General features: G+C 37.2%; 1 long non-coding RNA gene across 1 annotated transcript in view; it reads left to right on the top strand.

Annotated features, from left to right (window-relative positions):
• The first annotated feature begins 271 nt into the window (after nt 1-271).
• LOC146495952 (uncharacterized) overlaps nt 272-16396 on the top strand; it is a 64915-nt gene continuing 48790 nt past the window's right edge. Inside the window, exon 1 of the long non-coding RNA XR_014871191.1 lies at nt 272-380. This is a non-coding gene — a long non-coding RNA (uncharacterized LOC146495952). The remainder of the gene's footprint in view (nt 381-16396) is intronic.

Genomic DNA, 16396 nt, shown 5'->3' with positions numbered 1-16396 from the left:
TTGTTTTGTGTTATGATCTTAACCGATCTTCAAGTAAATATGGCAGTTTAATCCACAAAATTTGAGTAATTGTAATTTTAATTCAAACTGTTTAATGCAGACTGTCTCCATGTTGTCATGTTCCAACATGGAGACTAAGGGGCTGAGCCCAACCCCTGGAAAACAATCCCACACCATAATTTACAATTGGCACAGTGCAATTAAGCGAGTATCATTCTCCTGGCAAGCGCCAAACCCAGACTCATTCATCAGACGGAGCCAGACGGATGGATTTTTCACTCCAGAGAACACATCTCCACTACTCTAGACTCCAGTGGCAGCACACTTTTCATCACTGAATCCAACTCTTTGCATTATGCTTGGTCATGTAGGGCTTTGATGTAAGTAAAATAATCTTAATCTAAATTAATCTGAAGGCCACATGAAATGTGGAGGTCTGCAACCATTGAATCTGCAGAAACTTGGTGATCTCTGTGCACTATGCGCCTCAGTATCGGGTGACACGGCTGTATGATTTTATGTTGCCCACCACTGTTGCTGTTGTTTCTAGTTGCTTCTAGTTGACATTATACCACCAATAGTTGACTGTGGACTTGTTGCACTGATGGCATACTGTCAGAATACTATGCTGGAATTCCTGAGACTGAGCCATTCTTTCACATTGATTTTATACACCTGTGGCAATAGACGTGACTGGAACCCCTGAATTCAATAATTTGGATTGGTGAGTTAATACTTGTGGCAACGCAGTGTATGTCTGAAGGGTGAAAGGAAAGCAGTAGTGTAATACATGTGCTGATAAGCTGGGAACTCAGTAAACCACAAAAACAACCCATGATTGTATGGGAGATAACTTACTCTTTAACCTACATTCAGGGGTGAGCAAAAAAGAGGTTTTTGTTACGAGAAGATGGATGTTCGATGCAGTGTGCTTCCCTGGCTGCACAAAAGTAAGTTGCAGTGTGCTCAAGTGGTTTAAGGTTGATTATGGTAAGCAAGCTATGCTTTTTCTCTCCTTCCAGATCTCCAGATAATTTGAAATGTTTTCTAAATGGCTCCTCAACGCTGTCATTGTTGAACTTTGCATATCCATATCCAACAAGTTTCAGAGCCGTTTCACTGCGTCGCTTCTGGTACCAAAGCATCACTCTGTAGTCAGATTTTTCATGTTTGCACAAAATCTCAACATTGGCTTCAGCCTTTTTGATGACAGAAGGAGACTGATGGATCTGAACCCCGAGTGAAAAACCTAAAAAAAACAAAAAAAAAAACAACAACAACTTAGATTTACTTAAACAATGAAACAAAATAGAAACTTGCTGATCTATAGGAAAGTTGAAATTACCCATAAGATGACCTAAAACAAGTAAAATTATCATTTTAGTTCTCTATCCTGTGCAGCTGCAAGATAAATGTGATACTGATGAGGGTTGTCACTAGTATGTATGTATGTTTAAAAAAGAAAAGAAAAAAAAACATGAGGAAATGATGTATGTATCACATGACAGGGATCCCAGAGAGCAGCTGGATGGCTGAAGGTTGCTTAAAGACATAAAACCACAGTTGATAAAAGATCTATGCATTTAGTTTTTGTGTAACTAACAGGAAATCTGCCTCAGTGTGCATATCGCGCTGCGCAGTAATACACCGCGCTGTGCTCAGACTCTTTTAGACCCGCTATATACAGAGACCCCTTCTTAGCTGTGTTTCCACTTAAATCTCCAGTGATGTTGCAATACTTTTCAAATTCTCCTTCATATTTTATCGTGCTATAGTCCACATATCCAATTAGTTTCAGAGCTGTGTCTCCAGGTGACTGCTGGTACCACAGCATGACTCTGTAGTCAGTTTTTTCATGGGTGCAGATTAGTTGTACATCATCACCAGCATTTCTGATAGCAGCAGAGGGAGACTGACGGACCTGAACTCCCAATGAAATACCTGCTGTAAGCAGAGGTTGACAGAACAATGATATAAAATGTGAAAGCAAAGATTGTAAATCGTATTTAAGTGTGAAGCAGTTACCTGTGAGGAAAAGGCCAAAAAGAAATCTGATCATTGTGTCGAGTCCTGACATGAGCTACAAAAAAATATGCTGTATCGCAGCATTTAAACCAACAGAACTGAGCTGTAGGTGCTTTCTCACAGAGCTGGGTGTCATTGCATGAAGAAACCAGTTTGATGTAGGCAGAGGAGTGGCTTCATGTGATTTATCTGTATAAGCTCTCCTTTTATTAGATTTCACAACAAATTATGTTTTTGGACAGCTTTTCTTATAACAAACATAAAAAAAACAGTCACAAAATACGTTAGCCAATGAAAACATGATTACATCAAACCACAGTACAACCACAAAAGCAGGTGTATGTGATCAGTTTATTCCCTATCTTCTTTTTAAACCACTGATTCCACATTGTGCAGTTTTTGTAAGGCTCAAAGAGCCTTTTTGTCATTGTGCTTCTCTCGCAGCACAGTAGTAAACTGCATTTTGCTCTTCTCCTGTAAGTTTAACTATGAGAGAACTCTTCTTTGCTGTATTCCCAGTCAGGTCTCCAGAGATGTTGAAATTATTTTTATATATCTCTTCCATTGTGACATCTTTGGAGTATAAATACCCAATGAGTTTCATAGCTGTGTCTCCAGGTGGCTGCTGGTACCAGAGCATCAACCAGTAGTCTGTTTTATTATGGGTGCAGAAAATCTGGATTTTGTCACCAGGTTTGCCACTAGGTTGTGCGATAATATCAGAGGGAGTCTGATGAACTCTAAGACCCTCACAAACACCTGTATGAAGAAAAAAACCTGAATATTATTAGTTATGCTCTGATCAATACTGAACAAAAAAACTAAACTAAATGTACAGTATTAATGAAACATCAACAAATATAGTGGAAACAAGTTTTTACCTGCCAGGCAAAAGAGGAGAAACGTGATCATTTTGAGAAACTGCTCAAAAAGCGACTCAGACTACACATGGGCTTTTGCATGAGATGAAAGTGACTAATAGTGGCTGATAGTGATGGTAACCGAAGTGATAAACACAATCACTCCCAGACAGAAAAAGGCTTCAGCTACTTGGGAGGAGCCAGGAGTTCAAGTGAATTTATGAGGACTGAGAGAGCCTAAAAGAAAAACCCATTTAATCAAAGCTCCAGTCAGTGTAAGTGAGGCAAAAAGCTTCTGTAGCTTCTTAGAATCTACATTTTGTGATGAGATAGATGGAGAGAAATTTATCAACTCAGTGGCTGTAGAAGTAATTCTCTCTTACTCTCTTAGTAAAAGATTATCATTGAACAAAATTCATAGTTGACATTTAAAGTAGTTTTGTTTGCTGTAAACTCTTTGTTTGTGCTTCCTTAAAAAAATAACTACCTACTTTATATTTCATTTGCTGCATGTTAAGGTGAAGTGTTTCTTGAGCCCTAGTGCCACCTGGTGACATGATATAAAATGCTTGTTTTTTCCCTAATATACATCTAATTGATTAGCAGTTTTTGCTCAGCTTCTCATGCTTCTCACATCACTGTGTCTGCCGACAGCACAAAAGTACACCCCGCTGTCATTAAACTGCAAGTGTTTCACAGTGAGAGTCCCAATGTCAAAGTTTTTTTTGCTGGCTAAATATTTTGCTTCAGAGACGTCTCCATATTCGATCTTCCCCCCAAGAGCTTTGGAGAGGATGAAGGTCATGGTCTTTCCCAGTCGCTGAATGTACCAGTATGTCTGGATATAGGTAAAGTCTTTGTTATGGCTGCAGTTCATCTCTGCAGAAGTGGACACATAACTCCAGCTGATTTTAGGATATTGAGCAACATCCTGGCAGTGACCTGTGCAGAGAAAATACAACATTCAAACATAATTTGATATCTTCTTATATAAGCTGAAACAAAAAAGTGTATTTACTCTTTTTTTTTTTCCTTATTTAAACATTTTCTATATTCATTGATGAACTATTACAGCAATCTGTTTTTAAAATAAGCAGAAAATATCTCAGGTATTAATTGGCAATATTTTAAATAGTTTAAACGTTCCAGGTATTCCTTGACAGAGGAAAAAAAGAAGCCAAAACAAAAATAAACTTGATTGTTGCAGTGCACACCATGACTATAGCAGAAAATATTTGCATTTCAAATGTTAATTATTAATTACTACCTTGAAGCCAAAGGGGAAAAAGTACAAATCTAATGAAAACCTGCATCATGATAGTGCTCCAGTTTCCTGAGATGCTGCCACTGCAGATATACTGAATATCTGAGGGCATTTAAATACTGTGTGTTGCCTGACAGAAGGAAGCTAACTTTGAAAAAAAGGAGGGGAAAAAACCCTCTTGACAGGTGCTGGTGCAGCACCGTGTGCTGAGGGGAGAACACATGGTGAGGTTTTTGTACTGAAGTGCAGTGCTTTCTAGCATTGTGTTGAGTGACGGCACAGAAGTACACTGCGCTGCTGTTTGGGCCCAGTTTTTCGATTGTTAGTGTGCAAGTCTTATTTATATTTGCATCTCCTTTTAATTTCACATCAAGTCCTTTCTCAGGATTATCGAACGTCCCGTACACGTATCCCAAGAACTGCAGATGTCTGTTGTTCATTTGCCTATACCAGAGGATTCGATCATAGCCCTGAATACTGTGAGAACAGTTTATTTCGACTTCTTCTGTTTCCCTTGAAATGTACAGCTGGGCTGGAGTCTGGTAAATTTGGGAATTCACAGAAGAACCTGTGGAAAAGACATAAAAAAAAAAAAACTCTGACTACAAATGTGACAAATTTTCCACATGTCAGTTTGTGCATATATGATTGACTAGATTAAGTTGAGTAAGTAACCTTTATAAAAACCAAGAAGAGCAACACTTTAACAACAATATATATTTGCAGCTCCTCATTACTTGTAGAAACAAGTGCTGGAGAATAGAAAAATGACCAGAAATAAAGTGTTTAAGTTAATCCAACCGATCTACTTCTTCTGACAATTAATCCTAGTTTTAGAGACCATAGGAACCTCATGGTTGCAAGCAAATACCTCTTTAAAACATTTTAAAGAATAAATACAATACTAATTTTTACCTGAAACATGGAAAAAACCAACAAGAGAACAATACAAGAAAATGATCATCATTGTGTTCTCTGACTTCAGTTTAAGAGCAGTCTGGTTATAGGTTAGCCTTTCAGGAATACAAGAGACCAGGTTTTTAAGGTGGGTGGTGTCTTACGGGTTCCTGCTCTTCTATATGTTATGTTAAATGCTGCTAACCACCATACGCCGCTGCCTCAACAAAGATATGCTGCCATCTTGTGAAAGAAAGTAAAACAAACCCGCAAGAATATATTCAAAGTTAGTCAGAAAACAGTCCCTTTGGAAAATCATTAACTTATTATTCATTAGTAGATATGAATGTGTTCACAAGACAAGTTATTTGTCACGTTATTAATAATCTCCCCATTCACACTTCCCTTGTGCTTTTGGAAATTAGTTTTTTCCTTTTTCCTTTTTCTGTTTTCCTTTTTCCTGTTTCCCTTGTGTTTTGTGTGCTTTTGCAGCATTTTTCTTATTGCTGGTATTTTCTTAAGTTGAAGTCCAATTTGGCTTCTCAGGGCCACCGTAAAATTTTCTGTTCTGCAGGCATGACAGTTGGCTACTTCAGGCCCCGATTAAGACTAGGCTCCTTGTCAGTCACTTAAATTGATGAGATGCAAGTTTAATGATAAATACATACTGATTCATTTCTTTTCCTTTTTTAATTTAATTTTTAACATGGTTAAAACCAGCCTTTTAATCTTTGAATTCAGTTGTTTTCAGTCCCATTGCCAAAGGTGTGTACAGTCAAGCACATAGCCATTTAATCTGTCTTTGACAATGTTTGTGGAAAAATGGGTTGTTCTAAAGAGCTTCAAGCACGGTTCATTAATAGGATGGTACCAATGTAACAGTCAGTTAAGTGGTCATGTAAGTGTTATTAGTATTAAAGTGGTATTATTGCAAAGTCCATGCATCTGTGGCAAAAGCCACAGTGCATTAAATTCCCCAGTGTTCTGCTCACTCAATAACTGGGATGAATTTCAAAATAAAACATAGCACTGATAATTTAAAGTATTGGTCAGGGACCAACGGGCACGGCTAAGACTAACCTGTTTATTTGACAGTAATATTTAAACTATGTTTGAATATAAACAGTCTTACTGAAGGCTTGAGGTGTTTGTTTAGTATAACAGGATGTGGCAACTGTATTTCATTATTGCTCAGAAGAACCTCATATTATAATATCTGATCTGGATGGGGAGCAAGACCAATGTTGGCTAGAAGTGTGATCCAGGTGCAGAAGGCTGTGAGCTACAAAACTGAAATGAAAAAGAAAAAAATGTAGCTGACAGGAGGTTTTTGTATTGTGAAACAATGGAATATAGCACCGTGTGGCTAGCAGCGCAGAAATACACTGCACTGCTGTTCAGGTTGAGACCTTTAATTGTCAATGTGCAGGTCTCGCCTTTAGTTGAACGCCCCGTCATCGTCACATTTACTCCAGTCTCTGGATATTCTGTATCGACATTCATGTATCCCAGGTGCTGCAGCTCATTATTCTTTGATTGCTTGTACCAAAAGATTCGGGTATAGTCCTGGATATGATGGACACATTTGATTTTGGCAACTGTTTCTTCAGATGTGTAGAAAGATTCAGCAGGAGTCTGCTGGACTTTGTCAATCTGAGAAGACCCTGCTGAAACAAGTATGTCTGCATTAAGGAGACTAATGCAAAACAATTATGCAGTAATAGAATATTTTAATTATAGACTTAATTAGCGACTGAAATAAAAATAAAAGAAACAATAATATTTACCTGAAACCTGTACAAGTCTAAAGATTACACACAAGAAGATGATCATGATGCAGTGTTTTCTGAGTCTCAGTCTATTTGATACGGAGTTTCTGCCTTACTGTAGGCTGGTATGGCGATTACTGTATTCCTACTTCAGAGGAAACCCTCCCACTATGTAAGCATACAGAACCTTTAAAGGTGGGTTGTATCTCATCACTTCCTCTTTTAACATTAAAGCCAACTACTCGTGCACACCACTCTGGACCAAAATGTGTGAGAAGAAGCAAAAAAACCCACACAAAGCAGTTTAATAAAGCTTGCTTTTTACCCTAGGTAGTGTTGTAAGCTCTAGATGTAAAACCTTCAACATCTCACACGATGCCAGTATTTTCATACCTAAAGTTTCCTTCTTTTCTCTGATACTACTAATTTGATAGTATTAATATACTGATCAGCTTTTGTGTATTTGTATAATTAAACAACAGATAAGGCTTACTTAAAGTACAATAAAACTAAGGATTGGAGTCATCACTGCGGTCCAATCCTCAAGTTTAATTTACTGCAGACATATTGAATATTCAGGATGCTTTTTATACCAGGATGTGGTAACTTGAATGCTGCATTCTTGTTCATAATGAATCTTATATGTCAATATGTGATCTGGGTTAGAGGACAAATGCGTGCTGGTTTGAAGTGTAATACAGATACATGGGGCTGTCAGCTGATAACTGAATTTGTTAGTAAGGGGTAAACGAAATGCTGCAGGTGTGTGTGTGTGTGTGTGTGTGTGTGGGGGGGGGGTTCTATAACAGGACATGATAGCAACAAATGTTGCTTTGCTGCTTATGAGGAACCTTCTATTTTGATATCTGATCTTTGTGACACCAACATTGGTTATAATGGCTGATTCCAGGTGTGAGAGGCTGTGAGCTGTAATACAGATATTAAAAAATGTGTGTGATAGGTTTTTGTATGGAAGTCTAGTGATGTGCACTACTGTGGTAACTAGCAGCACAGAAGTACACTCCACTGCTGTTCAGTTTGGTTTCCTTAATTGTTAATGTGCAGTTCTTGCCTTGACCTGCACTCCCTTCCATCACCACATTCACTCCAGCCTCTGGATTACCTCCTGTTAAAAGCATGTATCCCAGCAATTCTAATTGTTTCTTTGTCTGTTTATACCAGAGTATTTGGTTATAGCTTGGAATATTATGCGAGCAGGAGATTTTAGCATCTTCTCCATTTGTGTAAATATCAGCTGGAGTCTGGTAGACTTTGTCGCTGTAAGAGGAACCTGTTGGACAGATATCAACCAAAAGAGACAATTCATTAACTTCAAAATTCAATTTATATCCTGTTATATTTCTAATACTCTTTAATTCTGGCTTAAATCTATTCAGCACAATTAAGCTGTTACCTGAAACTAGAATACAGTTTAAATGACAGCTCAGGAGTAGAATGATCACGAACATCATCTCGCTATGAAAGGTGTTGTATGGTTAAAGTAAGACTAAATCTGCTTTAGAGCAAACAGTCATTCAGTGGGTGGAGCTTATTATTAGAACTGTCATGGTGTCAGCCTTCTTCAATTTACAAGTCTTTGCAATGATGTACTGCAACGCCATGACAGGAAATGTTACAGGTGCACAGGCTGTGAACTCTAAGAAGAAGAGATGAAAACTGATGATTGGGAGGTTTATGTATTGGGGAGCAGTGATACGTCGCACTGTGTGACTAGCAGCACAGAAGTAAACTGCACTGCTGTTCACAATGAGTCCTTTAATTGTTAGAGTGCAGGTACTGCCTTGAATTGCACTCCCACTTATTTCCACATTGGCACCAGTCTCTGGATATCCATCATTCACATTCATGTATCCCAGGAACTGCATCTGATCGTTCCTTGATTGCTTGTACCAGAGGATTTTATCATAGTGCTGAACGCTGTGAGAGCAGGTGATTTTAGCTGTTTCTTCAGCTCTGTAGTATATTTCTGCAGGATCCTGCTGGATTTGGTTATGGAGAGAAGAACCTGTAAGATGATTTATACAAAAAAATATTTTCAGGACAGGAGTTTAAGACAAGAAGAACTATTTTTTTCATTACATAAAATACAGTTCTTGAATCACTGGTACTCATAAACACATTATCCATTTGAAATACAAGGAACAATTAAGAATTTATTACCTGAAACCAGAATAACGTCAAAGCTTAGAAAGAAAAAAAATATCATGATGCTGCGTTTTCTGACTAGACTAAACATCAGTCTGTATAATGTTTCTATAACAGTGTGTACTGATTCCATCTCCTTATAGCCCCTCCCATCAGGGAAGTAGCACAACCTTTAAGATGGGCTGTATGGCCTAGTACGTCCACCACTTCTTGACACTAACCAATCAACTACCACTGCACACCACATTTAGAATTGTGCATAATAACTGTTGCGGGTATTAATGACCAGTGTTGGTCAAGTTACTTGAAAAAAGTAATCAGTAACTAATTACCGATTACTTCCCAAAAAAAGTAATCCCGTTACTTTACTGATTACTTATTTTCAAAAGTAATTAATTACTTAGTTATTTACTTACTTTTTAAAAACACGATTTACAACCTGAATAGGTGATAAAGCGATAGATCTGTCAGCCCAATTCTACTTTTTCTGCATAATCCATCATACAAAATGTAATCAAATGGAAAAGTCTTTTTTTTAAACTTGTTTTATTACTTTTAATCTTTTAACTTTATGCATCAAGCAAAAATTAAATTATATGCAGCATTCTCTGACTGGAAGAAATTTGTTTAACATTTAAACCTATTTTCTGCACATTCCAGCACATAAAATAAAATATTTTTTTGTGTTTACACTCACTCTTTCAAATAGATGCAAGTAAAACACAGCAGAAAATAAATAAAGTCAAAGACTAGCGGTCCTGTTGCTCTATTTTCACCTGTAAAGCAGGAGCAGGGTAGGCGGAGGTTTACCCTGGTGCAGGTGTGCCACAGCGGTCAGTGGAAGAATCTGTGAGTTTCTCTGTGAGATTCCCATTATGTCGTTGCGCACTCGGAGCTTGTTTACGGTTTTTTTTCGGTGTAAAAATACGTTTTCTTCCCATGCACAGCGGACACTAATGTTTTTGTCACTTTTTATGGAATCAAACTTAAAGTAAGGTCAGTACTTCCACGCTTTAAACGCTGCACACTCACACTCTCTCCCGCACTTGATATATTATCCATTGTTGATCTGCACACAGCTGTTGTCACGAACATCACACTCGCTTACAGCACTGTCATGAGACATTCGTGCAAAAAATCACGGTTTTAGTAACGCAGTAACGCAGCGTTCCTACAGGAAAGTAACGGTTATCTAATTACCGTTTTTGCAATAGTAATCCCTTACTTTACTCGTTACTTGAAAAAAGTAATCAGATTACAGTAACGCGTTACAAGTAATGCGTTAATGTAATCAGATTACAGTAACGCGTTACTTGTAACGCATATGACTGCAGCCAGTTTAGACTGCTGGGTAGAAAGTGATACACAAATGTTACATGTTGATATGATTGCAATCAGACTTTTATTGACCCCTGTCCCATTATAAAGGTCTACCTATAGATATCCTGTCACTATGTCAAAGATAGTCATGCAGTTGTAAGAAGCTTTGAACTGTCTGATATGACTAGTAACTCTCCTACTCTGTGCTAAAGACCAACACAAAAATACACTGCACTTATTTGCATTTCCATTCATCTTGACATCAACTTCACCCTCTGGAATTCACGACTTCCTAATACATATTAAAGAAACTCAATCTGACTGAAATTTGGTTACTTGGACATGAACCTGTGAGAAATGACAAAAAACCCTTTTTTAAAGATCACAATAATAATGGAAGCACGACTCAGTGCAAGGCTGGGATGTTAAGAGGCTTGAGTTCATTATCATTGTTTTAAGACATGTATCTTATAAACTCTTATAAAGCCCTTTCTTTGTCTGCTTAAAACAGCATTTGGTTATAAGATCTGAAGGCTACATGAGCAGTGGATTTTTGAGCAATAAGAGAAGCCTTGTTTGTGTCACCGAAACAATAAAGAAATATTCATCTGAACCCCAAAGATGAGAGCTGATTCAACTGAGAATCAGTCAACTTTATTGTGTTTACATCTTTTTAGGTGCTGATTATATCGACCTCTGTAAAAACAGATACAAAATTCAAAGTATTTAAACTTTTTTCTAAAATAACTACTTGGTTTAAAAGTCATCAGTCACAAATTCAACAAATTCAATTCAACAAGTTGATAATGACGTGTGAGAATTTGTAACATCTTCGTGTTCTTGCTGAAATAAGACAGTGCACATGTTTTGAATACTGGAGGATGTGGTGGTTCAAATAGTGCCTTGCTGCTCATGAGGAACATTCTGTTGTGATATCTGATCTTTGTGAGACCAAGATTGGTTATAATTGTTGACTCCAGGTGTGAGGAGCTGTACAAAACTTGTGTTGTTAGGTTTTTGTATAGAGATGGAGTGATTTGCAGCGCTGTGGAAACTAGCTGCACAGAAATACACTCCACTGCTGCTCGGTTTGATATCCTTAATCGTTAATGTGCACTTCTCGCCAGTTCTTGCACTTCCATTCATCATCACATTCACTCCAGTCTCTGGGTTGTCGTTGTTTAAATACATGTATCCCAGAAATTGTAGCTGTGTCTCTAACTGTTTGTACCAGAGGATTTGGTTATAGCTTGGAATACTGTGTGAGCAGTAGATTTTAGCATCTTCTCCTTTTGTGTAAATGTCAGCTGGATCCTGGTCGACTTGGTCACTTAAAGAGGAACCTGCTGAAGAGATATAATTTAAAGTAAGCCACAACATGTAAGAATACGCCTTAAAATTATGCTATTTAAAAAATACAAATATACCAACATTATAATAATAGTGTAGTTTCTTATTAAAATGCAGTTAATGTATTCATTGTATTACCTGAAACTAAAATACAGTTAAAATAAATGCTCAGAAGTAGAGTAATCATGACGCTGTGAAAGATGTTCTCAGTTGTGACGAGAAAACAAACTCAAGTAAACCATCATTCAACAGGTGGAGTCTTATTATGTCCTCAGCTTATATCATAGCTCTGACAGCCATGACTACACATTCATCCTACCGGTTCAGTATAAAAGTCAAAGATAGACTGCCACCTTATGACAGGAAATGTTACAGGTTCAAAGAGGCTGTGAGCTGTGAGAAGAGTTGAAGTTGGTTATTTGGGAGATTTAAGTGAAATGGAGCAACCTCGTTGTTTGTAAAAGTGACAGTAAAAACAATTTATAGCTGAAATCAATATAACTTTAAAGGTTGAATAGGAAGATGATGACACTGATGACAAATTTTATCTCTTTATAATTTGTAGATGTTACACTTGTGAACAAAATGTGCATTTGTTTTAGACTTCTTTCAACAGTGTTGTTGCTTGTAGTTTAATGACTTCATTAAACTACAGTGAAGTTGCTTTTCAATTCTTTTCTTCTTGTTTAGTGACAGAAATGTAGTTTGTTTTAGTACTGAACAAGTGCATTAAAGTCAAGTTCAGTGTCTTAAGTGAAAATTCAAAGGACAGCTGAATGGTGATTATCACTGAGAGAAGATCAGTGCATTTATGTATCTGCAATCAATCAACACCTTCTGTTTTTGCAGAGTTCTCTTCTCTTTAAGAGCAGAGTAAAAATCTACAATAAAATAGTGCTCATGTTGAAATCCTACACGGGAGATATTATTATTATTGGAGGTTGATTTTTTTTTTAATTCTTTTTTTAGAAATGTGGCTTCTTAAATGTGTAATTGTGTTTATTAGGTTTTTGCATTGAGGTGCAGTGATGTGCAGCACTGTGGTAACTAGAAGCACAGAAGTACACTCCACTGCTGCTCAGTTTGGGATCCTTAATCGTTAATGTGCAGTTCTCGCCTTTATTTGCATTCCCTTCCATCGTCACATTCACTCCAGTCTCTGGATAACCCTTGTCAATATTCATGTATCCCAGATATTGTAGCTGTTTCTTTGACTGCTTGTACCAGAGGATTTTGTTATAGCTTTGAATGCTGTGTGAGCAGTAGACTTTAACATCCTCTCCTTTTGTGTAAATGTCAGCAGGAGTCTGGTCGACTTGGTCACTTGAAGAAGAACCTGTTAGAAGACATCAACCAAAGAAAAGACGAAAAATAGAAAAATAATAGAAATGTGTTATAAAATGCAGCTTAAATACAGTTATAACTGTAGCTGTGGATAATACTGTTCTAAAGTGTATTAAATACATTCATGGCATTACCTGAAACAAGAATATTGTTAAAATAGATGCTTAGGAGTAGAATAATCATGATTCCTTGATACTTTCAGTTCTGCAAAAACGTTCTTATGAACAAACCATCATTTAGCAGGTGGAGTCTCAGCATCCTTATCTTATTATCATAATCGTCATAGTTTCAGTCACTACCACCAATTTACATTTGTGTTTCGGTGTAAACGTTTGAGTAAAGGTATACTGCCACCTAATGAGAGGAAGCGTTACAGGTTCACTGGGCTGAAATGTTGTTATTGGGAACAGTTAACAAGAAGAAGATGATTGTGATGTTGTGTTTTCTTGCTGAAGTAAATATCAATGTACTTGATATTGTGTTACGTCTTACTGTATGTTATTATGCTCATTATTTCTCCCTCCCATTAAGTAAACAGACACAACCTTTTAAGGTGGTTTGAGTTGCACAGACTGGCCATCATCCTAAAGTTTTTCTTTTTACTTTGAAGGTTATTAATCTTTGTTTTGTACATTTTGTCCATAACAGTACCTCCTACTGTAGTTACTCACACTGTAACTGTAACTACTCCATTTTAATCTGTGTAATTAAAAGAATCTCAAAAGTAATTCTTAGTGATTGGTAAAAGAAAAATTGTATATCCAAATGTTTAAAAAACATTTTTCAGTATAGAAGCTGCTACGTCATTTACAGCCCGCTAAAGAACAACTGAACAACTCTATATGTAAATATTTGAGTCGTCAGCGTGCTGAAATCACACCGCTGATATTTTGAATATTAGAGGTACTTTTGATAAAAGGATGTGGCAGCTTACATGTTGTATTGCTGCTCATTGCAGCAACTTTCTATTATAATATCTGATTTTTGTGAGACCAACATTGGTTCTAATAGTGGATACCAGGTGTAAGGAGCTGTGAGCTGTAATCCAGATATTGAGAAGCTGAGATAGGTTTTTGTATGGAGGTGCAGTGATGTGCACCACTGTGGTATCTAGCAGCACAGAAATACACACCACTGCTGTTCAGCTTGATTTCCTTAATTGTTAATGTGCAGTTTTTGCCTTGATCTGCATTCCCATCCATCTCCACATTCACTCCAGTCTCTGGATAACCTTTGTCATTAAGCATGTATCCGAGATATTGTAGCTGTTTCTTTGACTGCTTGTACCAGAGGACTCGGTTATAGCTTGGAATACTGTGTGAGCAGTGGATTCTAGCATCTTCTCCTTTTGTATAAATGTCAGCAGGATCCTGGGAGACTTGGTCACTTAAAGAGGAACCTGTTGAACAGACATCAAATAAAAATATGACACAACATCTTATGTAAAATATAAAATGCTGCTATACAGCTAAAATTGAAGCACTGCATAATACTGTGTATATATACTGAACATATTCATGGCATTACCTGAAACTATAATATAATTCAAATAGATGCTTAGGAGCAGAATAATCATGATGCTTTGTGATGAACGATGTTCTCAGTTGTCCTGATCATTTTCAGTTTTCTGTCTGAGTAAACTTTAATAGGAGGAAACTGTCATTCATTGGGTGGAGTCTCAGTAATCCTCAGGTTGTTATTAGAATAATTCACATGAGTAAGTCTGACTAGCGATATACTGCCTCCTTCTGAGAGGAGGTGTCACAGGTGCGAGGGGCTGTGAAATGTGTACACAGGCATAAGCATGACCAAGACCAGCCTCATTCACTATAAGGTTGACAAGTAAAAGAAAAAAGCAAAAAAAAAAGTCCAAAAATCTAAATGTTTCAACTTTTCATAGCTTACAACAACAACAACAACAACAACAGAAGAACACACTGGATGGCATGCCTGCTGTTAAAACAGGACATTGAGGCTACTCTTTACACAGGCTTATCAAGATTGGACAGCAGAAGATTGGAAAATGTTTTTAGTCTGATGAGTCTCAGATTCAGATGATAATCAAAAAGATGTGTAAACAACGTGAAAGTATGGATCCACTCCGCCTCGTATTAACAATTCAGGTGGATAATGGTGGTGTAATGGGTTGGTGGATATTTTCTCTCAACTTTTGGCCGCTCAGTACCAGCTGAGTATCGTTTAAATGGCCCATCCTACCTAAGTATTGTTGCTGCCATGTCCAGCAGGATAACACAGCATGTGACAAAGCTCAAATCACCTTAAACTATCAATATATCTGACATACATGTTTGAGAATTTTTGTCATCATTTTATTACGTTAAAGAAAAATAGTGCAGATCGTTTGAATATTATAGGTTTCTTTTTAAAAGAGGATGTGACACTTTTATTCATAGTCAAAAGCTAATAATAATAGTCCCCTACAGATATATTTGCCAGTGGAGATTGGCCTCTATTACAAGATGTGACAGCTCAAATGTTGCATTGTTTTTTGTTTTTTTTGTTTTTTATAAGGAAACCTTTGTTATAATATCTGATCTTTGTGAGACCAACGTTGGTTATAATGTTTGATTCCAGGTGTGAGTGGCTGCAAGCTGCCATACAGAAATTTTTAAAATGTGTTTGGGAGGTTTTTGTATTGAGGTGCAGTGATGTGCAGCACTGTGGTATCTGGCAGCACAGAAGTACACTCCACTGCTGCTTAGTTTGAGATACTTAATCGTTAATGTGCAGTTCTTGTGCTGTCTTCCATCCCCGTCCATTGTTATATTTACTCCAGGTTCTGGATTACTGTTATCATAATACATGTATCCAAGCAGTTGTAGCTGTTTCTCTGACTTCTTGTACCAGAGGATTTGGTCAAAGCTTGGATTACTGTGCCAGCAGTAGATTTTAGCTTCTTCTCCTTTTGTATAAATGTTTGCTGGACTCTGGTGGACTTGGTCACGTAAAGAGGAACCTGTTAGACAGACATCAAATACAAATAAAACATAATATCTTATGTAAAATATAAAATCCAGCAATACAGCTTTAATTGTATCACTCTATAATACTGTGTACATACTGAACATATTCATGACATTACCTGAAACTAGATTATAGTTTAAATAGATGCTTAGGAGCAGAATAATCATGATGCTTTGTGATGAACGATGTTCTCAGTTGTCTTGATCATTTCCAGTCTTCTGTGTGAGTAAATGTTTATAGGAGGAAACCATCATTCATTGGGTGGAGTCTCAGTAATCCTCAGGTTATTATTACAATAATTCACATGAGTAAGTCTGACTAGTGATATACTGCCTCCTTCTGAGAGGAAGTGTTACAGGTACGAGGGGCTGTGAAATGTGTGCATAAGAAATTAAATTTGATGATTGATAAGTTTA

The sequence above is a fragment of the Neolamprologus multifasciatus genome, chromosome 19 (assembly GCF_963576455.1).
Source record: "Neolamprologus multifasciatus chromosome 19, fNeoMul1.2, whole genome shotgun sequence".
Taxonomy (NCBI): domain Eukaryota; kingdom Metazoa; phylum Chordata; class Actinopteri; order Cichliformes; family Cichlidae; genus Neolamprologus; species Neolamprologus multifasciatus.
This window is presented reverse-complemented; position numbering and strand designations above follow the sequence as displayed.